The following is a 27822-nucleotide window of genomic DNA, read 5'->3' on the forward strand; positions in this document are numbered from 1 at the left end:
ACTTTCAGCCAAATAAAGCTCTTTTCATCATAGGTACCCATTCTCAAGTGTTTTATTATAGTAATAAAAAATGGACTAATTCATGGTTCTTTTGGCAAAAGCCTTCTCCTGCCCATCTTTTGACATCCCTATTGTGATTTCATTGTTTATGACTTTCAGAAGGATATGATCTAGGTATGACCAGTAGCCTTGGGGCTGAGGCTTGCTTTCTTTTGGATAAATTTGCTGTTATTCCTTTCTTCCTTCAAAGTTTCTTCCCTCAAGTTCTGGTAGCAAACCATGAGGCTCAGCAGACAGGAAATTAGCAAGCAAGGATTCAAGTTCTACTCTCTGCCCAATGGGGCCCCTCACCTACACAAGCCAGTGAAGGTTCATGCAACAAACTCTAATGTCCAGGAAGTTAAATCTGATCCCAAGAGAACTTTCACTATTCTTTGGCTCATTTTGATTTTTCTCTCTTTTCTCCTAGCAAGGGGATAGAGGCTAAGAAGACAAATTGTTCTCAATTTGCTCAGATCTTTTTCTTTTAATCTTATACTGGTTAAGTTCTTCATCAAACTTGATCTAAGACATTTTGGAGTGGGTATGGGGATAGCCAGAAAAGGAAAGAAGTGACAGCATTACATAGCTGTCACTACTTAAACATGGCCCTTGCAAGGCAGGTGTAGTGTAGTCTCTACCATGAATCTGAATTATGCAGTTTTGATAAGGTAAGAGTTGTAGTATGTTTTGAATAGTGCCCGGACACAGTAGGTAATCATTAATATTTGATATAATTTTACATTGATTATAAAAATTTGGCTGAAAATAACAATTTTATTATATAAAGATCTTATAATGTATACTTCTTGATACTCCAAGCAAAATTGACAATTTGTCAAGCAATTATTTTGCTCAAAATGGCAAAAGAAAGCATTATATTGTATTTATAATTATAAAAAAGCCCATACAATTCTGATTTACTGGGAAATCCACAGGCATAGAATCAAGAGGCAGGGGTATGTTGGGGAACTATTACAATGTCATCTGCTTGCTTTCTAGTGCTCTGCTTCCCTTTGAAATTTCTCCTTAGCCCCTTTGGAGTATCTCTAGCTCAGCAGTCAATGACTTTATGTGAAAATAATGAAAGTTTTCTCCACATGTAGAGGCCTCGGACAAAACAGTTTTTACTCTGTCTGTTCTGATTTGCATCAGTATGTGCATTTCATATGAGTTGAGTCATTGTGGTTTCACTGGGTTGTAACTCCAAGGTCTTTACACTATCTGATGTCCATGTAACATGGCACTTTCCCCCAGTTATCATAATGGTGTGAGTTAAAATGAGTGATCATTAAAATCCCATTGCAGGATAGTTCCATATCTTAAGTACTAACAGTATTTGTACTTCCAGATAATCTTTTATAGTAGGGATTAGCAAACTGCTGTCTATCCCCTGTTTACATAAATAAAGTTGTTTTATTTTTTTACCATAGCTATGCTTATTCATTTTGTGTTGTCGTTGACTGTTTTTGCACGATAGTGGCAGTTTAATAGTCATGATACAGATCACAGGGCCTATAAGTCTAAAATATTTTCTATCTACCATGTGATTATTTCTGCAAAAGAGTGTCCACATCCAGGACCCACAGGATAAGCTTCTCAGAACTTTGCTCAGGGGCAGATCTTTGGCTGTTTCTGAAGAGGAGTATAACTGTTTTCTAGATTATTCCTATTGGGTTATATAAGCAAGGATCATATATAAGCACAATCAGTATTATGGAGAGACCTACCATCCTCTGTCTATGAATCCACTGCAACTTCCTTCCTAGGTATGACTTTTAGGACCCAGTTCCCTCCTACTTTGGGGGTTATATTAAAGTGTCGCTATCAGTTTGAATGGGATGGAGAGAAGAGTGATTAGATTTTCCCTTTTATCTATACTTTGCCTGAAGTTCTGTAGTCAGCAGACTCTCCTCTCAGCTTTGGGGCTCAGCAATTATCCATGTTCTTTTTAATATTAATAGTCTGCATGGCAGGGGGCAGCTTTTGAAGTCTACCTGAATTTTGTAGCTGATAAAGTTCATCTATCCTTCACCTAAAAAAAAAAAAAATTGAGAATAGCCAACTTTGTCTCCTTCATGTTTTTTAACTTCTATTTCATAGTTTTCTTTTGTCTACCTGGGCAGTTGTTTTGTAGATTTTCTTTTAAATTTCTATTTTCCAGTTCACTAAATCTCTTCACTGCTGAGTCTAATTTTTTGTTTTTTTTTTCTAGAATCTCTATTTGGCTTAGTTTTATATCTAGCTGGTCAATTCTGATACTTTTTCGTTCCTTTGTCATATTGTCCAATACTCTTGTCTCTTAAAACATATTAGATATACTGTTTCAGTATTTTGGGGCTTATTATTCTAATATTTACTGTAAACCATCCCTTTTGATATTTATTCTGTCTGCCAATTTTTTCTTTCTTTCAATTGTTGTTGTTGTTGTTCTGGGGATTTTATTCAACTTTGATCGAACTTCCCATTCTAGTTTAGCTTTGTTTTTGTCTGTTCACTATCAGTGGCCCTTGGCACCTAGATTTTAGGTCACAAAGAAACAGCAAGTACCTTCAAGGAAAAGGGTGAGTCTAGTACAAACTTATATTTGTACCATCTTTGAGTAAGTCCATTCCTTCCCATCAGCTCAGTTACATCTTAGAAAGCTTTTTGCTTTTTTTTTTTTTTCAGAGATTGGGATGTAGCTCAAAGGTAGAGTGCTTGCCTAAGATTCTTGAGGCCCTGGGTTAAATCCCAAGAAGCATAAAAATTATTGCTTTAAAATATATTTTTCTTAGCTTTTTTTGATGTGCTGTACTAGAATGGGTTTCATTTAATGCTTATGTAGTTGCAGTACCACAAATACTCATTCATTTAAAGGGCATTTTGTTTGCACTCAGATTAATATCTTACTTTTTTCTCCACATAATTTCTGGTTTCTTTTCTTTATTCTCCATTTTTCCCATTCTCAGCCTAACTCAAGTCTTCTGAACCTTACATGTGGACTATTCAAGAACCTTGAGTGCATCCCCCACCCTTTACAATTCATCCTGAATGTGGTAGCCAGACCTAGCTTCTTCTCAATTTACTTAAATAAATTAAACACAAACAGTTAATAATAGCACGGTCATAGAAAAAAAAATCATCAGCAATCCAAGTAAGGGTAGTTACACTGGTACAGAAACTACATATGTAACACACACTCACACACACACACACACACACAAACACACACACACACACACACACACACACACACACACGAGACAATCAGATAAGTACTATTCCAAAGCAGGTCCAAGGAATTAACTCAGATCAGATAAAGGAAAGATACAAGCTGACTGCATAGAAGAGGGGAGTTCTGGAGGCTTTACAGAGAAGATGGTCTCTCTATCAAATCTTGAAATAACAGCTATCCAAATAAAAATAGGTCAAGAGAAGGTAATCTGGGAGCAGAGACAGTATATGTAAAGACCCCCATGCTTATGTTTATGTGTATAATAGCAAACACTTTAATAAAGCTGTAGCATAAGTTTTCCAGTAATCCCATCGGAGGAAAAGTAGTTGAATTTGAATTTCTGTCTGCAGAAATACATAAGAGTAACACTTCCACAGTTCTTTCCTATATTTTATCATAGTTCACCAACCCAGCAGGTTGATAGACAGGTAGTCTTATGTCTAAGGAGTTGCTTTATTAATCACCTCGTTCAAGACAAGTTTGATGTGATCTTCTTGGCCACATCTTTCTGAATGGCATGAGTCTCTTCTTTCATGCTTTCCTGGGCAGATAGGGTAGGATAGTTGCCAAGACCAGGCTCCCAGCTTTGCTTTTTATGGTAGACCATGGCCAGAACTGCTGTACTGAAGCTTCAAACAGGCAGGCTGGCAAAGCAAGAGCAAAAATATAGAAATTTGGTTAGGGAACAATGACACAACCAGAGATTTTGAATCTAGAACCTAGTATTGAAATCTAAATAATGTGGTTTCTTCCCAAATGAAAAAGTAATAAAGGGAAAATTCACTGTTGTAAAACCTAGAAGCTAAGCATATCATATGAGGTGCTGAAACCCATCCACTTTAGCATGCTCCCTAGAGAAAAATAGCTGTCAGGACACTAAAGACACTAATCTTCTCAGCTTGTTCTAATGTATACCACTTACTATTCCCCCCCACCTCTGTGTGTGTGTGTGCGTGTGTGTGTGTGTGTGTGTGTGTGTGTGTGTTTGTGTATGTATGTGGTACTGGAAGTTGAACTCAACTGCACTCTACCACTGAGATACATCCCTAGCCCTTTTTATTTTTATTTTGAGACTAAGTCTTGCTGAGTCATCCAGGCTGGCCTTGAGTTACAATTCTCCTCCCTCAGCTTCCTAATTAGCTGGAGTTACAGGTGTATGCCATTACTTGCTATTCAGTGCAATAGTGAAACAATAAAATAACATTATCTCAGAGTTAACAGTATTGACAATTTAGACCTTGACCAGCCTTTGCATACCTTAATCATTTACAAACCATGATTCACTCATCTGTAAAATTGGATTGATTAAGGATTAAATGAAAAAATGATTACAAAGCATTTGAAGGGGCTAGTTCATAGGAAGGATGAATTAAAGCTTGTATTACCATGTCACAGTCTCACGAGATCACCCACTCCATTAGTGCTACTTATTATGCAGAATTAAATTGTAATCATACTTATAACTTTTACTTTTTAGTTGAGGCTCGAAAGTTTTGTGAATGGTCCAAGTTTTTCCTTCATAGCTTTTTTTTCCCCCGTTGTTTTTTATCCCTCAACTTCTCTATTGAAAATCTTTTCCCTTCATCTTCTCCATATTGGTTCATGGCTTTCCATCTTTCCATTAGATTTAACCAAAAGTCTTTCTTTTTCTTACATGCAAATCCAGCCATTATGTTTCCCTTTTGCACCCTGATCCAAGCCACTCAGTGCATCAAGGCACCTCCTAATTGTTCTTCCTATTCATGTCTATACTGCCATTTGGTTTATGCTCAGCACAGGAAAGTAATCTGTTAAAATAAAAAATTTATTCAATCTATCACTCCTTTGTTCAAACCATCAAATGATTTCCCATCTCAGTCAGAGTAAGTTCTCTTAATAGGATCTTTGAAGCTTTATATGACTTGAATTCTCCCTCATCTTCTATCCAACTCCCTGTTCACTACTCACATGGGCCTCCTTTCTACTCCTTGAAGGCATCAGCCAACTCTTAATTTGTGTCTTTGCACTTATTAATATGCCCTTTGCATGCTTACTCTTTTCCTTAGGTCTTTATTCAATTTCCATCTTCTAATGTTTTTTTTTCCTGTAAATATTCAATATAGATATCCTGATTCATTTTTATTTCTTTATCCAAATTTCTACCTAATATTCTATCTTTTCTATTAGCAATTCTTATATGTTGACTACCCACTTCCAGTGCAATTTAAGTTCAAGGAAGGCAGAGATTATCTGACTCTGCTAATTACCCTGCTGTCACCTTTTCAGATGTTAAATAGTAGGCATCTATTAAATATTTGTTGAGTGAATGAATTTGAGGTATGTAAACTGTTTTTGTTGTTTTCCTTGGAAAGACTTCTGGTGTATTTATTATGTGTCTCCCTTACAAAGCTGTGATTCAAACTGAATATTCCTGGTTTGCTTTTTGTTAGGGACATAATCTTCATTGATAGGACACAGGATTTCTTTTACTTAAGTTTGGAAATTAAGACTAAGCATCTCAATTGCCTTATTAAGATTCTTGATATACTTAGTTTTATCCATATTATGGCCTTTCATCAAAGTCTCCCTAGCCTGGTGTTTGTGCTATGGAATGTATGTCTGAGTTCAAAAGCATAACTTTATCTATATGCAAATGCTATTGCTTAGATGTGGCTTTTCAAGATCATCTTATGTTCTGGTTCCCTTGTGTAACTACTGACCTTTCCAGGCATACAGTCTTTGATCAACATATCACTTGTACTCTACTCATCCAGTTGCAAAAACAGATATCTGCTTGCCCAACATTTCTCAAACTTGTTCCTTACCAAGATGAGGAAACTCAGAACCGGAAAATGAGTTGCTCCAGGTCTGCTAGAAAGTAGCAGATATGAATCTAGAGTTCTGGTTCAAGGTCCTTCCAACTATTGCATAATACATTCAGTATTTCTGTATTACCAAGCATAATATTTTGCAAGTCCTTAATAAACACTTTTATTATTGATTAATACACTTTGTCTTGACATCTCTGCAAAGTAAGTCTAATTTAGACCAGTGGCTCTCAATTGGCGTCAATTGTGTCTCCAGGGAACATTTGTCAATGTCTGGAAATATTTTGGATTTCAGGAAAGGGATATGTTACTAGTATGGGTGGAGGTCGGAGATAGTGCTCAACATCCTACAAAGCACAGAACAGGCCTCCCACAACAAAGAATTACCTGGCCACAAATGTGCTGAGATTGAGAAATCCTGACTTAGAACTTTTATTATTGATTTATAAGTAGTTGAGAGAAGGTCTAAAAATGTACCCAAGCAAGCTGATTAGTTTTCCTCTTTGGTTTTCTTGTTAATGGACCCAGCTTTTAAGTAAAATAAAAGAACACTTGAGTTATAAAAACAGATACACAAATAAAAACTTGTCAGCCTTGCTCCTTTTAGTACCTCAGTTTCTTGTCCTTATACAGAGAGGTAAGAGCCAAGTAAAACCCATGCTTCTCAACCCGGATAAAGAAAATTGTACTCATTACATATTCATGTTTTCAATGGCATTCTTCACTTTAGAGATTCAGGGCACATCATTAATTAAAGCATGAATTCCCCAGAAACAACACTAATTAAACCTCAAAATCAAAATAGCATAAAAAGGAAGATCTCATTTTTTACCTCATCCCAGCAGCTGAGAAAAATCATAGTTTCATCAAGTCACATGGGGAGGTATGGGTTTTATCAAGGAGGTGACTGGCCACCTTCATTTATGCTTTTCTGGATGCTTATTCCAAAAATGTGCCGTGACAGAGTTGCCAAGAAACAAATAGTGTGTTGGTAGTGGCAGTGCCCTCATTTCATGGTGTGTGCTTTATCTTCTGTAGAGAAGCATTTAGGAAGGCAGAGATCCACAGTCAACACAGACGACCTTGGCCTGCTGCTTCTTTGCTTGGTACTTGGTGCCTAGGCAACCTCACAATTTAACCCGTACATATTTGCTCATTACTTCCAGGTTGCCATTTTTCTCTTATTCCAGTAACTATGCTGAATGCTTTGCAAGCTTGATCCTTTTACAAACCTTTCAACAAAGCTCTTCCACATTTCTAGTCTATAAAATCAAGATTTAGGGAAGCGTGTGAATCTGGGGCTCAAACCCAAGTCTTACTGTTTGTTTCAGATTCCCATGTTCCTCATCTGAATTATTGCTCAACTTCATAGCTAGATTCCTTTTTCTTGCTTCTGTTCATTCAGGCTCCATTCTGAAACCAGAATAATCTTTCTAAAATGCAAGTTCAGTCAGGTATAATGGTACATACCTGTAATTGCAGCTACTTGGGAGGCTGAGGCAGGAAGCTTACAAATTCAAGGCCAGCCTGGACATCTAAATGAGTCCCTGTCTCAAAAAAATATTTAATCAAGTAAAAAAATTAAAAATAAAATACAAAAAAGAACATCCCTGGGTTCAATCTGTAGTACTAAAAAAAAAAAAGAATTCAATTGAAGTATTAGCCATATTAAGTAGAAAGCAAGCTATACCTTCATATGTATGAACTAAACATTAGTTTGTAAAAAGAAAAAAAAGGTAATGAACAATCCTAAATGCTTGTAGAATGATTTCCTACCTATATGACTAGAATACTTTCTTTACTTCTATCATTTATGCTTTTCAAGTGGATTTCATTGGGTTTGACCATCTTACTGTAGTGAAGTTTACTATTTCCCCATTTCCCTTGTCAAGGAAATGTAAAAATTTTCTTTTTTCAGTGCTCTTAATCACCTCAAATCATAGTTCATCCATTCCTTTTACCCTGAAAATTAAACATATATTCAGAGCAGAAATGTGTTCATGTACCATAGGTTCCTCTCTCCGTCTCCTCGTTAGCTGATGTAAAGTCCACTGATTATTTGACCCATTTGGTCCAGTCCCTCAGGAAATACTGCATTCAGGGACACATAGTCCTGAATTTCACTCTTTTAGTTGTCTATCTTAAAGGACAGAGAGGGGACTAGAGAGTATAGCTCATGACAACTCATTAAAATCCTCCATTGTCTCCCATAGTGATCAATAACTTTCCCCCTAATTCATGCCATGCTACCTCTGTCCTCTCTCTTTTTTTCAGCTGCTTCTTGCTCCCTCTTTTCTTTTGTACCTATCTGCCTGTGAGTTTGTGGTTCTCTTTGTTCTGCAGATAACCACTCTGCTAGCTTTTGTTCTACCTGTACCTCCTACATTCTGGGACTCCATTACAGGAAATCTAGTAATAGTCTGCAACATCACCAGGGCAAGGCTTGTGTGAGAATAAGCCAAGTGAAAGTAATACTCTTCAGCTGGGATAAAGAAAATTGTACTTCTTACATATTCAATTTCTTTACTTGCCTTTTATTTTATAAAACAAAGCAGAATAAGAACATTTATAGTTTTGTAACTTGGGCCCATCACAATTACAGTTCTTTTTTCCTTTGCAGAATAGGGCCCAAGATTCTCTTTGTAATTTTGGTGATGTGAGGAAGCTTAGAGATCAGGTAGTTCATGTCTCTAATTATATAGATGAGGAAATAAGAGATACCCACACAAGTGTGACTTCCTACGGTCACCCTGTGGGTCAGTGCCAGTGAAGCCAGGCTTTCAGATGAGGTTAGGACATCTTCTATCTCTCAAGACTGTCTTGCCTCATTCAGTGCATTGCCTTTGTAAACATATGCTAGATGAATGTGGAACTGAAAGGAAGAGATTTAATAAAATAAAGTTAGAGGATCCTCTTCCCTGCAAAACAGGAACTAGATAGAGGAGCAGGTAAGGTTGGTCTGTAGGTCTGCTTAGTCTGTTTTGCTTATGAGGTTTCATTAGGGATTACATTGAAGTCAAGTAATTTATTTTATTATATAATAAGCATTAAAAATAAGGTAAATATTTCACTCCAACCCCAAATGGTCTTTTTCAGTTTTTACAAATTTATTTTTTATATATTTTATAGTTGTATATAATGGTGGGATTTGTTTTAACAGTATAATTTGGCCAATATAATTCCCCAGTATTTCCCCCTCCCTCTGCTTCTCTTGTCTGCTCATCCTTTTCCTCTACTCTATTGATCTCTTTAATTTTCATGAGATTCCCCCGACCCCATCACCTTTCTTTTCCCTTTCTTTCTCTAACTTCTTTTTTTTAAACTTTGCTATTTGTTTTTATTTTTTGAAACATGTCAGTATTTTTACTAAATATGAGTAATCTCTATTTAGTTATTTAAAAAAATAAATGACAGCAGAATGCATTACAATTCTTATTATACGTATACAGCACAATTTTTCATATCTCTGGTTGTATATAAAGTATGTTGACACCAATTCGTGTCTTCATACATGTACTTTGGATAATGATGTCTATCACATTCAACCATCCTTGCTAATCCCCTGCCCCCTCCCTTTCCCTCCCACCCCTCTGCCCTATCTAGAATTCATCTATTCCTCCCATGCTCCCCCTCCCTACCACTATGAGCCAGCCTCCTTATATCAGAGAAAACATTTGGTATTTGTTTTATTTGGATTGGCTGACTTCACTTAGCATTATCTTCTCCAATGCCATCAATTTACCTGCAAATGCCATGATTTTATTCTCTTTTTTCTGATGAGTAAAATTTCATTTGTATATATGCCACATTTTTTTATCCATTCATCCATCTAGGTTGACTCCACAGTTTAGCTATTGTGAATTGTGCTGCTATAAATATTGATGTGGCTGTGTCCCTGTAGTATGCTATTTATAAGTCCTTTTAGTATAGACTGAGGAAGAAGGATAGGTGGGTCAAATGGTGGTTCCAATCCCAGTTTTCCAAGGAATCTTCATATTGCTTTTCCATATTGGCTGCACCAATTTGCAGTCCCACCAGCAATGTATGAGTGTACCTTTTCCCCCACATCCTTGCCAACACTTATTGTTGTTTGTATACATAGTAGCTGCCATTCTGACTGGAGTGAGATGATAAAGTTAGATATCTCTTAGAGTAGTTTTGATTTGCATTTCTCTAATTGCTAGAGATGATGAACATTTTTTCAAATATTTGTTGATTGATTGTATATCCTCTTCTGAGAAGTGTCTGTTCAGATCTTTGGCCCATTTGTTGATTGGGTTATTTGTTTTTTTTCGTGCTTAGCTTTTTGAGTTCTTTATATACCCTAGAGATTAGTGCTCTATCTCATGTGTGAGGGGTAAAAATTTGCTCCTAGGATGTAGGCCCTCTGTTCACTTCACAGATTGTTTCTTTTGCTGAGAAGAAAGTTTTTAGTTTGATTCCACCCCATTTATTGATTCTTGCACTATAGGAGTCTTATTAAAGTATTTGGAGCCTAATTCCACAAGATGAAGATTAGGGCCTACTTTTTCCTCTATTAGACACTTAATTCCTAGGTTCTTGATCCACTTTGAGTTGAGTTTTGTGCATGGTGAGATAGGGGTTTAATTTCATTTTGTTACATATGGATTTCCAGTTTTCTCAGCACCATTTGTTGAAGATGCTATCTTTTCTCCAATGCATTTTTTGGCACCTTTGTCTAATTTATATAAGATAATTGTAATTTTGAGGGTTAGCATCTGTGTCCTCTATTCAGTACCGTTGGTCTACCAGTCTGTTTTGGTGCCAATACCATGCTGTTTTTGTTACTATTGCTCTGTAGTATAGTTAAAGATTTGGTATAGTGATGCCACCTGCTTCACTCTTCCTGCTAAGGATTGCTTTAGCTATTCTGGGTCTCTAACTTCTATGTATGAGAGAAAAATATGACCTTGATCCTCTGAGTTTGGCTTTTTTTTCACTTAACATAATGGTCTCAGGTTCTATTAATTTTCCTGCAAATGGTATAATTTCATTTTTTATGGCTGGCTAAAACTCCATTATGTATATATACCACATTTCCTTTATCCATTCATCCAATGATGGACACCTAGGTTGATTCCATAATTTGGCTATTGTGAATTGTGCTCCCACAAACATGGACATTTTACTGGCTGTTTTAATAGTAACAAAAATAGTAATTATTTCTGAGATTTACCATTATTGATTTCATGCCAATGTCAGGCCTCCTACTAAACACTATGTTCTCTCACTTAATTTTCAGAATAAACCTATGAAATACAAATAATTTGAATATCCCTTATCTGAAATGCTTGGGACTAGCAGTGTTTTGAATTTCTGATTTTTTTGGATATGGGAATATTTTACATACACATAATGAGAACTCCTGGAGATAGGATCCAAGTTTAAACATAACACTTATTTGTTTAATATACACCTTATATGCATAGATCAAAGGTACTTTTATATAATATTTTAATAATATTATCCACAAAAAAAGGTTTCATGTAACGTAATTTTCCACTTGGTGTTTAATAAAGTTTCTGATTTTGGATTGAGGGTGTTCAATCTGGAGAAAAAATATTATATATATATATATATTTATATATATGTATGTATGTGTGGATGTGTGTGTGTGTGTATATATATATATATATATATATATATATCATATTAGAAAACAGAGGCTTAGAGCAATGGGGTAATTTACCATAACTCAGTAAATAGCAGACTCAAAATTCAAACCCAAGCCTTTTTTTCTCCAAGGGCTAATGCTTTTACTTACTGCCATCTGAGGCAGAATTTGACTGCCTATCTCATTCTAGCTCATTCTATGTATTGTTCACCTTCCATTAAAGGAATTTTGATTGCTGCACACTGGGGCAAATCCAGGAACATAAAGTCAAACACTTTCCTACTTTCAGGAAGACTTTACCCTAGTGGGGAAAACAGAAAAGCAAATGAACTGCTGTCCTGCAGTATAAGAAAGTGTTTTCAGAGGGGGACATCAAAAGCAAAGTGTGTAAGGATGGTCAGGGAACATCTGCAGGACACGCATGCCTCTGAGCTGCATGATAGAGGAGGAACAGATGGCAGGTAGACAGACTGCATGTGAAAGGACATGAAACATGATGAACTCAGAGACCAGTGAGATCAGACTGGAGGGAGGAGACCATGCAGGGGCTGCCAGAGGAAGCCAGAGATGTGTTCTGGTTCCAGGTTCTGCACAGCTGTTTGAACCATGCTGAGTGGTTTGCAATGTACCCTGAAGGGGATCAGAAGTTACCACTGAATTTTTATCAGAGAAATGACATAGTCAGAGATGATCTTGGGAGTGTTCTTCACTTGAATGGGATTTGTGACAGACAATAAGGCAGGGTGGAACACTGGGTATAGAGCTGAGAGATTATAGGCAGGAACCCCACAAGGGAAACTGCTGTGATCCTGATGAAACGAGAAGAGAGCTGAAACTAGGGACCCTGGAAGAGAAAATGGAAAGTGGAAAGGAGGAAAGGGATGCACAAGACCTCAAGTAGGTTCTCTTGATGGCCAGGCCAGGTCCTTTGCTCCACTGACACTTGGGGTTAGCCTCTTGCTCAGGGACTTTGTAACATGTGTAACTGAAAAAGAAGAAAAAAGCTCAGTGTGAAGAGAAGTTAGCCAATCATATAATGCTGTTGGGAACATCTATTGGGAAAATAACATACCCATTCTGGAAAAAAGTATGGTGGATTTTTAAAGAACTATACACATTATTTACATAGAACTCAGCAATTGCATTCCTAGGCAATTTATCTAAAAAATTGTTAAAGATATTTCAATTGAAACGTAGCATTCATACAGTGATATGCCTAACATGTATGAAAAGTTTTTCACATGTTTATACCCATGTAACCAACAGGGAGCATATTGCTAGAACCTCAGAATTCTCCCCAGTGCTTCTTCTCAGTCAGTGTACACCTCCACAGAGATCATTGCCATTTTATTTCTATCATTATAAATTACTTTCGACTGTTCTTGAACTCAGTATAAATGAGGTCATAAAGTTTGTAGCACTAGTACTTTGTTCTTTTATTTTCCTGCACAGTATTCTAACATAGAAATAAAGCACAATTTATCCATTTAAAAAAATGAATCCCAAAGAACTAGGACCTAGAAAGAGGAACAACCAAGGGATCCTGGTGAGGCCAAGGAGGAAGAGACATTCTTGTACTTTCCTTTTAGCCTTAAGCCATGTCCCTTACTGTCTCTAAACTTCCCCTCCATCATTTCACTTGCTCCTCTTTTTTCTCCCTCTACCACCCTAACAAACAGTACTCCATGGCTCCAGGTCTTAGGAGGCACAGAGCTAAATATTAAGCAGTGCTGAAACTGTAATAGAGTTTAACTTTAGAACACGTTTAGAATGTTGTCATTGCTAAGCTGGGGCTTTAGCAAAAGATCCCTTCTTGACACAGTGCCTGGGGGGGGGGGGAGGAGTAGGCTCAGAAAAGCTCAGCTTTTCCTTCTACAATATTCCTTAAGAGTCTAAGAACCATTTTAGAATAGTGAGTAGAAAAAAACTGCTTTCCCCCTCCTATTATATTCTCACAACACAGAATGCTTCTGTGACCACAGTCCCACAACGCAAGCAAGCAGTTCTGCAGTGGACACCAGCCTGATGTCCTCTAACTGAATTTCATCTGACTCTGTCTACCTGGAGGTAGCAGCAGGTTACACAGTGGTGAGCTCAGTCCCACAAAACTGCCTTCACTCCAGATGTCAGTTCTGAGATAGGATTGAATAAAATAAAAATTAGGTAGAAAGGAGACAAAAGGAAGGAAAATGAGATTATAATTTAACCTGGAAGCCTTTGCTAAAGTTACTCACACCTTCACTCCCAAAGCTGATATCCCTCCCAGACTTGTAACTCCCAAATTTCTGGGATATCTATAAGTCTTCACTCACAATCTTAACTGCAGATTCATCCACTTTGGAAAATTTTTCTGTGCAGTGTTAAAACATGTATTTTTAGAATAGATTGAGCAAAGGGAGATATAAAAGCTATATATAGGGCACTTTACTAATGTTATCTATTGATCAGATAAAGGAGATATTGATTAAAGATCCTGAGAGATCCTGAGTCCAGCCAGACTACTATAAACCATTTTGTGATTGCCATACTGATGTTATCCTCACACACATTTTCAAGCTTACCTCTCAGCTAATTTATTTTAAAAGAAGAGTCTAAGACTTCAAAAGTGCATGTCAATCTAAAGATAGCCCACATTTTCTTTCAATGCAACCTCCTCGTTTTTCTAATAAATCTCTGATTGTGCCTCTATCTGATGCATTTTGAAATTCTTTTCTGTAGTGTTTTTCAAGGATTCCATCATCCTGAGTTGATGTCTCCCTCTTTAGAACCTCCTCCATGACAATTCCAAGTCTGGGCCTCTGGAACTTCTAAGACTGGCTATAAGTTGGGGTTCTCATAACGATCCCCTTCCTTGCGTCTGACCATATTGCCAGATCAGCTCATGGAATTCAGGGAAACATTTTACTTACATTTGTCCACATTTTACAAAGCCTATTTTAAGTACATAAAACAACAGCCAGTTAAAGAGAAATCTGGAAGGGGTCCAAGTGCAGGAGCATCCTTCTGTCGTGGGTGTAAAAGCTTCCTAGCATTCAACTGGGTTCTTGTTCACTAGCCTGGAAACTCCTAAACTCAGTTTATTTTAAGTTTGCATGTAGGCTTCATTACAGAGGCATGATGGATTGATTAAGTTGGCCACTGATGAATCAACTTAACTGTTAGCTGGTCTTCCCTCCCTAGGTTGTGGAGTTGTAAGTTCCAGTCCTCCAATTTCCTGGTTGGTTCTGCAGGCAACCAATCCCCCAGTATGAAGTTCTCTAGGGACTTTCCAAAGACCATCTCATAAACATAAACTTGGGTGGCTTAAAGGGATTGTTATAAGTAACAAAAGGACTTTTATTGTTCTGGAGTTATGTGAATGACTGATGACTATAGATCAAGTGGGTTTTTTTTTTTTTTTTAGTATTTTAGTTTTTAATTGTGAATCTAATTTTTGAACACTTTTTATACCCTCAAAAATAAACAAGCAAACAGAAAGGTCAAATATCTTAAGAAAAGATACTCTTATTGCTCTAGTCAATCTGAAAATAAAAAGTTATAAGGAGCTGTGAGTCAGGTACCAGGAAAACACAACAACATATATGTTATATATTATCCCAAGTAGTCTGTTTTTCCCTTGATATGTCACTATAAGTTTGAACAGAGGCCTGTTGGTTGCGGTAATGCTAATGGCTTTTTGTTTACAATAGATCTAAAAGAAGAGTCTCAAATTATGCAACTTCCATTGCCAAAAGCTTTTGAGTGGGCTTTTGAGTAAAATGAAGAAAAATCACATATAAATTCGCATTCATTTTCCAATGTAAATTGCCATTTTATTAAAAAAATGGAGTTTATAACGGAATGATTATAATTTAAATTAATGAGCCCTCAAATAATACTTGGTATTGCCAATTATTTTTTAATATAATATGAAATCTCTGGGTTCATAAATAACATTCTCTTCCTATTCAGGAAAAGCCATGCTCAGCAATGTGTTATTCATGACTTAATTATTCTATAGATGCTTCATTCATATGCATGCAGATATATCTGGCAGCATTGCATTTTAATGAAGATGCTGAAAGGCAGCAGGCTATAATTTCTAACAGAGAATTCTGTCAAGACTGAACAATAGGAGCTCCTGAAGAGGGCTAGGAAATAGCATGGCCCAGAAAGAAAATTAAAAACCCATTTAAATATTTTAATTATAATCTTCATTAGGGAAAATTTGAAATCCTTTTGCACACTCAGAGCTTATACAGTTTAGGAGCTATTTTTGCTAGAGGAGGATAATGTTGAAGAAGGAGAATCTTTTCAAGATTTCATCGGATGAGGTATAGCCCCCTGTGGGGGAGCACAGGTCAGGCCTCTGCTTTTGTCCCCTGTGCCTCCTCCCGCCACACCCTACCTGCCAATAGTTATCACTCAATTAATCCCTGTCAGGGTATTAATTTACTGATTGGGTTAAGGCTCTCAGAACCCAATAATACTGATTATTCTTGCAGTGTCTCACACATGAGCTTTTGGGGGGACACCTAGTAGCTAAACCATCAATTTTTTTATTGAAGAAGTAGTGGGGCCAAAATGACCAATTAGATCAGTCTTGGGAGGGACAATGAGAGGAAGAAGGCAGGGAGTGAAGATTCTTTCAGGCTATCTTTGGTACCCAAAATGCATATATGAGGTTTAGGGATTTGGCACTGGCTGGCCACACCTCAAACTGCCATTCTTTGATCCTCCAGAAAGCTCAGTTTCCTAAAAACGATTTCAACTATAGGAATTGCCACAATTTTATTATGGTTTCTCTCATTCTCTTTCATATATAGAGAGAAATGTCAGAAAAATGGTAGAATTGTCAAGGTCATGTAGTGAAGCAGATCACATTTCTATTTGTTCTGTTATAGAATAAAAGCAAAGTAGAAATGTACTGCCAATGCTTACACATTTTAGGAGAGATAATAGTAATCAAGTGACAGGACATTAGGGACACTGTGGAAGATGTGGCATTATCTGGAAAGGTGAGGAACAAGAGACCCAGCTGCCCATGCACTAGCCTGGATTTCCACCTACTCCATTAACAATGTGCTTGGTAGGGTAACAAATGTTCTTTGTGTCTTCAGATCCAGTGCACGCTTTGATATCTTCCTCCTGCTCCATCTCTCACTGACATTCAACATATGGTAACTTCTGCTTCAAACATGATTCTGACTCTTGAGATGTCATAGACTACTGATATTCTCCCTTGTTGTCTTTTTATTCCTTTCTTGCTCTTTTTTTAATGCTGACCTTTGATGAGCAGAATGTTTAATTTTTTTATGTGGTTGAATTTTCAATCCTTTAAAATACAAAAATGTATTTTACATTTTTGACTAAAGAATTCTTCCTTTCCCCCAGTTCATGAAGTTTTTCTAATATGTCATAAATATTTAAAAGTTTCTATTTTACTGTCATATTTTGAGGTAGATCCAACCTTTTTTTCCCCTGTGTATAATCATTTGTTCCAGAATTACTAATCAAATAGTCCCTCCTTTACCAACCATCTTCAGATTCCATTCTGTCATACAGCAAGTAGCTATTTAATTATAGGACTGTGGATCACTTTTCTATTGCTGTCTAACAAGTTACCAAAGATTTAGGATTTTAAACCAACATCCATTTGTTACCTCTCATTTCTGCAGACCAGACTTAGCTGGGATCTCATAAATTTCTCACAAAGCCAAAATCAAGATGTTGGCTGGCTAGTGCTCTTATCTGGAGGTCTGGGGAATCATCTTGCTTTCCAGCTCAATCAGGTTGTTGGCAGAATTCAATTCCTTGAAGCTATAGACTGAAGTCTGTTGTTGGCTGTGAACCTGGGGACATTCTCAGCAACTCAGGACCATCCCCATTCCTTGGCATGGACTCCATCATCTCCAAAGCCAGCAGTGGCATGCCAGTCCCTCTACACAGGATGTCTTCAATTCCTTCCTCTTTCCCCAGCCAGAAAATATTCTTTGCTTTTAAAGAGCTTATGTGATCAAGTTAGAACTACCAGATAATCTCCCCTTTTCCATAAAATATAGCATAATCAGATGAAGTATATTATTTTATCATATTCCACTCCCAATCAAAGGGGAGTGTAATGTAGAAGGACCAGGATCCTTGGGAATCATTCTTAGAATTCCACCTACCACAATCTGTGGGCTTTCCATACCATACCATTGTCTTATCACATTGCCAAGATCCACACTGTTTAATCGAATTCTATCAAGAATTCTACTGAAGCTCAAAGTAGTTGTACACACCTATAATCCCAGCTATCAGGGAAAGAGGAAAAAGGATTGTGAGTTTGAGGCCAGCTTGGACAATTTAGTGAGATCCTGTCCCCTCAAAAAAAAAAAAAAAAAAAAAAAAAGAAATCCATTGACATTTGAACCAGAATTGCATTGGATCTGTATGTAGCTTTGTCTTTCTGGTATTGAATCCATTTATTTAAAAAAATGAGATATTGCCCAATTTTAATTTTTTCAATAAGTCTTATATTTATTTCTCTTTTTTATATGTCATAAGCAAATGTTACAATGAACTCTGCTCTGAAGCAAAATTTTGACTTTGAGGTGGGATTTCTGAAGTAGGAGTGCAGAGGCACTCTTTCAAAAGCAAATAGAAAACCATACATGACCACTTCAGGATTTTAGAAATCAACCAAAGACATTCATCTACTTGAAAAGGTAAATTTCAGTAGGAATAGCAAGACTATCAGTAAGAATGTATTAAGAATAGCATGGCATTATATCCTGGGGTTCCTCCCTTTCCCCACCCCAGCTGTGCTGTCAATGACTTACCAGAGAAGGGCAAGCTATGAGGACTGGCAGTCAGGCTCCTCACCAGAAGGTGCTGATTCACTTTGGAGTGCAGCACACATACTTAGGGGCATTGTCAAAAATAAGAGTTTTGAAAAATCCAGGAATAATAGCAAATAATTTAAGAAGGGTGATATTGTGGATAGCCTGAGGTCCTAATATTGCTTGGGCAATCAACAGATTGATTGACCAACCATAAAATTTGAATTAGAAGTGAAATCTAGAGACTAAGATAGTGATTGTGGGCCTTCAGAAGTGTTCAGATGGCCCTGATGATTTGGAAGCCTCTGGTTATTATGAGTGTGAAGCCTTGAATATGCAGAAGGTGTGAACCAGGAGAGACTCATAGACTTCCCAAATTTTGATTGCATTCCTTAAATCCATACAGATTTGTTGGCAAACAGTGAAAGCCGAAGATGTTTATGCACAATGTCAAATCAATCTTTTATCAACCATTATGCTAGGCAAACAGGCTTAAAAACAAAATGAACTAAAACAAGAAAAAACCTGAGTAGAGCATCTGTGTTGTATACAAGTGGAGAGACAGACTATAAAATTCACCTAGGAAGTCTTTAAATAAACAAATCAACTATACTATCCCTGGAGGGGATAAGACTCCAGAGCTGCTATGATATATTATCTCAAATGTCCAATTTAAAAAATCTCCATGCAATAAAAACAGAAAAATGTGGCTATATACAGGGAAAAACATCAACTGAAACTGTCTCTGAGGGGCCAGTCATTGGTCTTAGCAAAGCAAGTCTTCAAAGCAATTACTATAAATATGTTCAGATAAAGGAAATAATATTTGAGAACTAAAGGAAAATGTAACACTAGTGACTTACCAAATAGAGAATGTAAAGAGATAATGATTATTTTAAACCTCAAATTCTGAAGTTGAGAAGCATAATTATTGAAGTGAAAAATTCATTACAGCAGAAGTCAGCTAGCAAAATACAGTGAAAGAATGAAGAGTCAGTGGTAGAATGCTTCCTTTACACGTGTGAGACCTTGGTTTTAATCCCCAGCACTGACAAAAGAAAAAAACAAACAAAAAAACACTTCAAAAAAGAATGGATGAATGATATTGATGATAGACCAAGAATTATAAGAAATTACAGAATAAGAAAAAAATATGAGCACAGTCTCAGAGACCTAAATAACACTACCAAATAATCAAACATAAGTGTCTCAGAGTAAAGAAGAGAAAGGGAAAGAAAAAAATTTAAGAAATAATGGCTGATAAAACCTAAAATATATATAGTAAAAGACATCTGTATTAGTTTGACTAATAAAATACTATAGATTGGGTAGTTTAAGAAAAAACCATTTATGTCTTGCAGTTTTAGAAGCTAAAAGGTCCAAGATTAAGGAGCTGGCAGATTTGGTTCCTGACCAAATGTAAAAGCCCTTCTCCTGGTTTATAAATGGCCACCTTTGCATTGTGTCATTACATAGTAGAAAGTAAGAAAGTGAGCTCTGATCACTCTTTCTCTTCTTATAAGAACACTATCCCATCACAGAGACCCCCCACCTTCACTAATATCATCACAATGGGAGTTAGGACCTCAGTGCATGAATCTGTGGGGAGAGGGTACAAATAATCAGTCAATAATAGCATTCAGTAAATGAGTTTAAATGTTGAACTAGAAAATATTAATATCATAAAAGTAGTAAAGGAGGAACATAGAAATAAAAATCAAGAGATTATTATAGATAAAAGTGGCAAAATTGCAGAAATAAATTCAAATAAGATTCAATGAAACCTGTAATTTAGTGGCTTGGGAAGCTGAGGCAGGAGGATTGTAAGTTCAAAGCCAGCCTCAGCAAAAGTGAGGCTCTAAGCAATTCAGTGAGACCCTGTCTCAATAAATGTCAAAATGGGACTGGGGATGTGTCTCAGTGGTCAAGTGCCCCTGAGTTCAATCCCTGGTACCAAAAAAAAAAAAAAAAAAAAAAAAAAGATTCAATGAATACATAAGAAGTAAAAAGTAAAAGCATAAAATACATGTATCGAAATAGACAAAACTAAACCTTAAAATACCAGTTTTTATGTTTTAGCTAAGTGATGTCCCCCAAAAGCTCATGTGTGAGATAATGCAAGAAACTTAAAGATAAAATTATTGGATTATGAGAGCCTTAACCTAATCATTAATCCACTGGGTAGTAACTATAGGCAGGTAACGTATTGCTGGAGGAAGTAAATCACTGGGAGTGTGTCTGAGGTTTATATTTTGTTTCTAGTGAGCAGAGCTCTCTTTGTTTCTGGTGGTCTTGTCCTGAACTGCTTTTCCCCACTGCACCTATCCACCATGTTGTTCTGCATCACATCAGGCTCAGAGCAAAGGAGTTGGACATCTATGGACCGAGACCGCAAAAACCATGAATCCCAAATAAACTTCCTCCTTTAAAATTGTTCTTGTTAGGTCTTTTGATCACAGTGGCAAAAAAACTGACTAAAATACCAATTGCTGCTACAAATATTACAGGAACTCTTATTGTTGGTGGGAATACAAAATAGTATAGATACTTTGGAATACAGTTTGGAAGTTTCTCACAAAATTAAACAAAATCTTTACCATATAATCCAGCAACTGTTCTCCTAGGTCTTTGCCTAACTGATTGGAAAATTATCTCTATACAAAAATCTGCACATGAATGTTTATAGTAGTTTTATTTGTAATTACCAAAAAACTGGAAGTCCTTAGTGTGTCCTTCAGTAGGTTAATGGATAAACTGTGGTACATCCATAGAAGGTTACCTATGGAAAATAAGCGCATGGTAATGCCAAATGTATAGTTTTAAATGAAATAATCCACTCTAAAAAGACTACATACTCTTTGATCTTATTATATGACAGTCTAGAAAAGACAAAATGACAAAAATAGTAAAAATATCAGTGTTTTCCATGATTTGGTAGGAGGTGGTAGTAGGAAGAAAGGCTGAATAGGTGAAGAACAGGGAATATTTTAGGGTGCTGAAATGATCTTGCATGGTAATATAGTTGTGGATACGTGACACTGCATTTATCAAAACTTTATAGCAAGAAAGTGAGAATTAATTGTGCAAATGTAAATATATAATTTAGGAGGTTGAGGGAACTCCAGGATTGAATCCAAAATGTGATAAAATATTCTAATTGTACGTATTACAAATGAATGAAGCAACATCACTGAAGGGAGTGGTAAGAGGTGCTGATTTAGGTTACTTTGGAAATAAGTGGTGTCTTTAAAACTAACAACAAAAATAAACTGTGCATAAGTACTGTCTTTAGTTTATAAAGTTATTACCTATGGGGGTATAGCTTAACAATTATGATTCTGCTCTACATATATTTTGTGGAATCGAACAATGAAAGTAAATGGATGTCACATGACAGGAGGCATTTTTTCTAACTGAAATGACACTGCTGTTGTCAAAGGGACACAGAAGTGAAAGGAAAGATTCCCCAATAGCTGGAGCAATTTGAACAAAAAAACAAATACAGCACTATTGGGTCATAATCTAAAATATAAAATAAGTATCCATAAGCTCATACTAGTATAAATAAACAATTGAATACATAATAAAGGGAGAAAAAGGACAAACTTTCCATGCAGAAGAATTCCAAATACTTTATACAGACACTCTAGCATAAAAGAGAAGGAGCATAACTCCCCATGCTTTAAGTGTGGATAGAGAGTATAGTGATTTCTTTCAAAGATAGCATGGAAATGAGAACTAAAAGAGTAACTTGCAGTAGAGAACTTGACAAACATTATTAGCTCAGTCAGCCGAAGAGGAGCTAGAGACAAAATATAATCACCACAGGCATGTCCCCAGTGACCTCCTTCCTCTAGCCAAGCCCCACGTGCCTAATTACCACCCAGTAATCCATTCAAATTATCAATCCTTGAAACGAATTAATCCACTTGTTAGAGTTCAGCTCTCATAATCAAATAATTTCATCTCTGAACCTTCCTTTTGTCTAACATGAGCTTTGTGGGGGCACAACTCACATCCAAACCATAACAACCATAGAGGACATTATGCAGAATACCTGGTTAAACATTTCTCAATATATATGTTAGATTATCAAAAACAAGGGAAATCTGAGAAAATGTTGCTGTTGAGAATCATCTAAGCAGATGCAACGAGGAAGTATTATGTGACACTCTGGATGGGATCCTGGGACAGAAAATGGACTTTAGAGGAAAAATTAGGAGATTTGATTAAAGTATTGACTTTAATTAATAATGTATTAATATAAAAATACCATAAAGTATTGGTTCACTAATTTTAAAAAAATTACATGCTATGTAAAGTATAAATAATAGGAAAAAACAGGAGGCAAACTATGCAGAAACTATACTATATTTCACAATTTTTTTTGTAAACTTAAACTCTAAAAATACAGTTTAATTTTTAAAAGTATGCATATACATCTATATGTATATACATCTGTGCGTGCATGTGTGTGTGTGTTTATTATACAAGTTGGAACCATAAAAAAGCCTTAGTGGCTATAAAAATATCATGCAAAATAGAATTTTAGACAAAAATATTGTTATGTCCATGTATAGGAATAATGATATTCAGCAATAAAAATATAAATTATAGATGCATACATACTACAACATGGATGAACCTCAAGAACATGCTGTTGGGCATGGTGACTCAAACCTGTAATCCCAGAGGGTCAGGAGGCTGAGGCAGGAAGATTGCAGGTTTGAGGCCAGCTTCAGCAACTCAGTGAGAACCTGTCTCAAAAAGGAAAAATACAAAAACACAAACACAAACCAAAAATCTAAAAAAGGCCTAGGGATATAGGCCAGTGGTAAAGTGCCCTTGGGTATTCCCAATATCCTCCTCACACCCCAAATAAAACCACATTATGCTAAGTGAAATAAAGCCAGATGCAAAAGACCTCACTTTCTATGATTCTATTTATATAAAATGTCATAAAAGGCAAATCTTTAGATATAACATAGGGGTGTGGTTGCCTAAGCTTGGTAGTGAAAAAGTGTTTTGGCTATAGTTAGGTATGAAGGATCTTTATAGGATGTTGAAAATGTTGTAAAATGGGAATGTGGTTAGGGTTCTGAATATTTCAAAATCTACTAGTTAATTTTAAATTTATTAAAAATCACTGCATTGCATAATTAATATGGGAAAATTTGGAGGAGAGTGAAGTTTTGATATCTAAATTGTATGTCAATAAAGCTGTTTAAAAATTAAAAATTCTTGTTATTCTCTAGATAAGCTAATGAATATAAAACAATTAACAAATATATTAGTTAGTTATTTTTAAAAATATATGTTGCCAGTATACAAATAAATAGGTTTTTTTTTTTTTTTTTAAATAAGGGATTGAACACAGGGGCACTTAACCACTGAGCAACATCCCCAGTCCTTTTTTATTTTATTAGAGACAGACAGGGTCTCGCTGAGTTGCTTAGGGCCTCACTAAGTTGCTGAGGCTGGGTTTGAACTTGCAATCCTCCTGCTTCAGATTCCTGAGTCACTGGGATTACAGGTATGTGGCACTGTGTTCAGCATAAGTAAATAGTCTTATAGGAACATTTTACTGGAAAGGCAACTAATTCCAGAGAAAACTAAAGAGAGTGTTCAATCTAAATAAATTGCATTAGTTAGCATTTTACCTCTGCGACAAAATACTCAAAAAAGCAACTTAGAGGAGGAAAGATTTATTTTGACTCAGGATTGCAAAGCTTTCAGTCCATGGTGGACTGGCTCCATTGCTTTGGGACTACAGAGACAGAATATCATGGCAGACGGTGTGGTAGAGCATAGTTGCTCACTTCATGGCTGCCAGGAAGCTGAGAGGGGGAGAGAGAAAATGAGAGGGGAGAAAGATCACGCTCTAGGAAAGGGCTGGAGACAAATACAAGGCCCCAGTTACATACTTCCTGCAACTAGACCTGCTTTCTAGTTTTGGTCACCCCCAAATACCATCAAATATGACTCCTTAATGAATTAATCAATTGATGGGGTCAGAGACTTTATAATCCAAACACTCCTAAAAATCTCCACCTCTGATCACTGATGTATTAGGGACCAAGCCTTCAAAACATGACTTCATATCTAAACAATGACATAATTGAAATATTTTTTTTCTTCATTTCCCACTTGGAATTGTTTGCTCAAAGAAAGGGGGTTCTTCCTCACAGGGAATAAGTTTATATAGGCAGTCATCTTTCATTTAATTATTGTTTTATTGAGTTGAAAGATTTATCCAATACTTGGTCAAAAAACAAATGCTGTGATTTACTGGGGCTGAATCAGTAAAGGTGCAGTAACAGATAAAAGGAAGTGTTGCACACAATATTATTGTTCAAATACACTTCTTCCCTTCCCTCAATCTTATGGATCCCTTAAGCCCACTGATCTGGGGCTTGGCCTTCTGTGACTTGCTTTGGGCTCAGTGAGAAGAATGTATTATACTCAACCTTGGGCTTAGCTATGTGATTTGCTCTGGATAATGGGGTTGAACAGTCGTGGTGAAAGCCACCAAGCTAATCCCAATCCAGATCAACCCATTTCATAGCCAATCTTCACACCATGAGAAATAAACATTTATTATTATTTTCCAATAAGACTCAGTGGTTGCTGTTATTCATCAGGAGTTGACTGATAACAGGAAACATATAAAACATAAAAATTATTTTACTATAATTTTTCATCTGTATCTAATTTTATAATGCCTTAACATCTTCAAGCACTTCACATACTCAGTGTCTAGCACCATACAAGATACTAAGGCAATGATTAAAATGCTCAGCCAGATGAGAAAATGGTCTTGTGTATCAGTGAAGGAATACTCAGTGGCTATTCTCCAGCTATGTAAGTAGGCTTTAGGTCTAATTTTGACAGCCAATCACTAGCAGAATATGTCTCTCTCCTTGGTGCTATCTACACGGAGAAAATATAGAGGAATTGAAAGAACTAAGCAGTTCTGTGGTTTTCAAAGAATTTGTATTATCCTGGTTGGCACCTCCATAGGAACTCTCTGGATGTTGAGATTTTTATGTCCCTCTCTGGGAGATCTTGATTTCAGTCCAAAGAACCTTATAAAAGAGATGGCTTTATCCTATAAATTCTTGAATATTAATTAAAAACTTGAGAGAAAGAAAGATGAAACAAAGCAAAACAAGAACAAAAAAGACCTCCCTGTTTGTATTTTCTGTGGTCTTTCATAATCTCTAATGAGGTAGAATGTGGCACCTGCAGTTGGCAAAATGCCATGGACCCTTCCAAAGTGCCTTTTGCAGGTGTGTAGATTGCCTTGGAGCTTATTATATTCACTATGGGGCACAAAGCTGACTTTTTTAATGTTTTAAGTATTTCTTTATTTCAGACTTACTTTATATACAGACATAATAAAAAAATGCACAGACAATGGTGATTTTCTGAGGAATAGGAGAACATGTACAAATTCTGACCAGGCTGCACTATGGCTAACTCTATATTGATAGCATTCAGCTTCTCCTTCATTACTTGTTTGAGGATTATGATGGCTTCTTTCCCTGTCATAGACTTGTGGTAAACTTCTTGCAAGGAGCTCTGGGCACCCTCTGAAGCAGAACCAATTGCTTGAGCACCACATTATACAAAAGTCCCAGATGAGTCCATATGAAACAGCTGGAGTCCTTCTCCATCAACTCCTCCAAATAACAGTGCTACTCTAAAGAGATGAGACATGGCACCTGGGTCTGCATCTTCTTTTCCAAATTGTAGGCCAGATTAGACACAAACTGGGTCACACTTTCTACCCTGATTGTCTCATTGTAGGTAAACCAATGGTTCTCTGTCTCCACTCTGGCCTTATTGATTAAAGTCAATAAGCAGTTAGCCCACTCATAGCACAACCTATATAGGCATCAATATCTACAGTTTTCTCAATGCTGATAGGCTCCATGAGAGGACAGGCAATTCTTTTCTTCACGCTAGGCATACACCTTCTGATGTCTGGATCCCAATGGGATGCAGAACCAAGTTTGATATCTTTAATGACATATTCCACTTGAAATAATAATAATCTTCCTTTAGGAGAAAAAGTATTCATGCCCCTGGCGAGGATGAGGGGAGGTGGCAGTGGCTGTGAGGGGATTCTGAGAACACACACAACTCCAACAGCACCTAGGTCAACCACACGACCACAGCACCTAAGGCCCCCTTCTGCTCCCAAATGCCACAAAGCTGATTTTGATAAATGTGGAATAAATAACAGTTTGTAATTTTTATTTAAAAAATAATAGTCTCAAATGTAGTAGAAAGCATGATGTGCAAAGTGTCTGTTCGATACATTTTCTCCTTTATCTTCATTTTATAAATGGAGGGACTAGCCATAGTCCCCGATGTTTGTAGACCCTATTGGAAAACCAGGGACATGAGGTTGTCCTGCTGCTGAAGCTGGCCAGGGATGTAGGAGAGGAACTACGGAGAAGAGGGAGTGGGCAACTAGTGAGCAGGATAGGACCTGGTGGGGCAGGAAAGCTAAAGCCTGAGAAGCCTGAGCACTGGGGCTCTGGGGCTCTTGAGCTTCCTATTGGGCAGAAGCAAGTGTACAGTGCTAGTGCCATCTCCTACCTCAGAGTCAGGGTTGGAGAAGGAGCAGGGATCACACAGGCCCCAAAGGAAGTGTGTGTGTGTGTGTGTGTGTGTGTGTGTGTGTGTGTGTGTTTCAGAGAAAGAGAGAGAGAGAGAGAGAACCATTTAGCATGTTACTAAGTTCTCTCTCACTTTCTTCTCAGTATCAAGGGAGATATAAAAGTACCCCAGGAAATTAGGTGAGGATTGAACGGATGATATACAAATGTCATTATTTTTAGGCAAGTAAAAATTAAATAGCCATTTCTACAGTTCATGATAATGCAAATAAAAGCTCCTAGCCCAGGAGCTGGCCAGAGAGCTACATTATGTTAATGCAGGGCTTTAAAAAAGCTATTTAATTTTAATTAATTAATTAATTTTAATGCTGTAGGTGAATATTCTGCCCTGCTTTCTAAGAACTTAAATTGCATTCCTCTTCATTTGTCACTTTACAGTTGGGGAATTTCTGGCACCATTTGTTTGGATAAAACATGAAATTACTCTTTGTTGACTTCTGCAGGTGTTATGCAGAATTGCTTTCTCCTGAGGACAGGCTTGCTGTTCCTTAAAGGCTTTTCTTTCCCAAGGCCCAAGGGAAGCTCAAGTTTCAGGCTATTTTTCACTGACCTTAAAACAAGGGGCCTGAACTTTTGGGAGGGGGACACAGCAACTTGACAACTCCAGGGTGTCTGAAGTTCCATCCCTCTTTGC

The 27822-nt window shown here is 36.8% G+C and overlaps 1 pseudogene; it reads right to left on the reverse strand.

Moving 5' to 3' along the window:
• Window positions 1-26584, reverse strand: part of LOC114103731 (proteasome subunit alpha type-5 pseudogene) — a 125064-nt pseudogene extending 98480 nt beyond the window's left edge.
• Window positions 26585-27822: the final 1238 nt, after the last annotated feature.

Source organism: Marmota flaviventris, chromosome 10 (assembly GCF_047511675.1).
Source record: "Marmota flaviventris isolate mMarFla1 chromosome 10, mMarFla1.hap1, whole genome shotgun sequence".
NCBI classification, from domain to species: domain Eukaryota; kingdom Metazoa; phylum Chordata; class Mammalia; order Rodentia; family Sciuridae; genus Marmota; species Marmota flaviventris.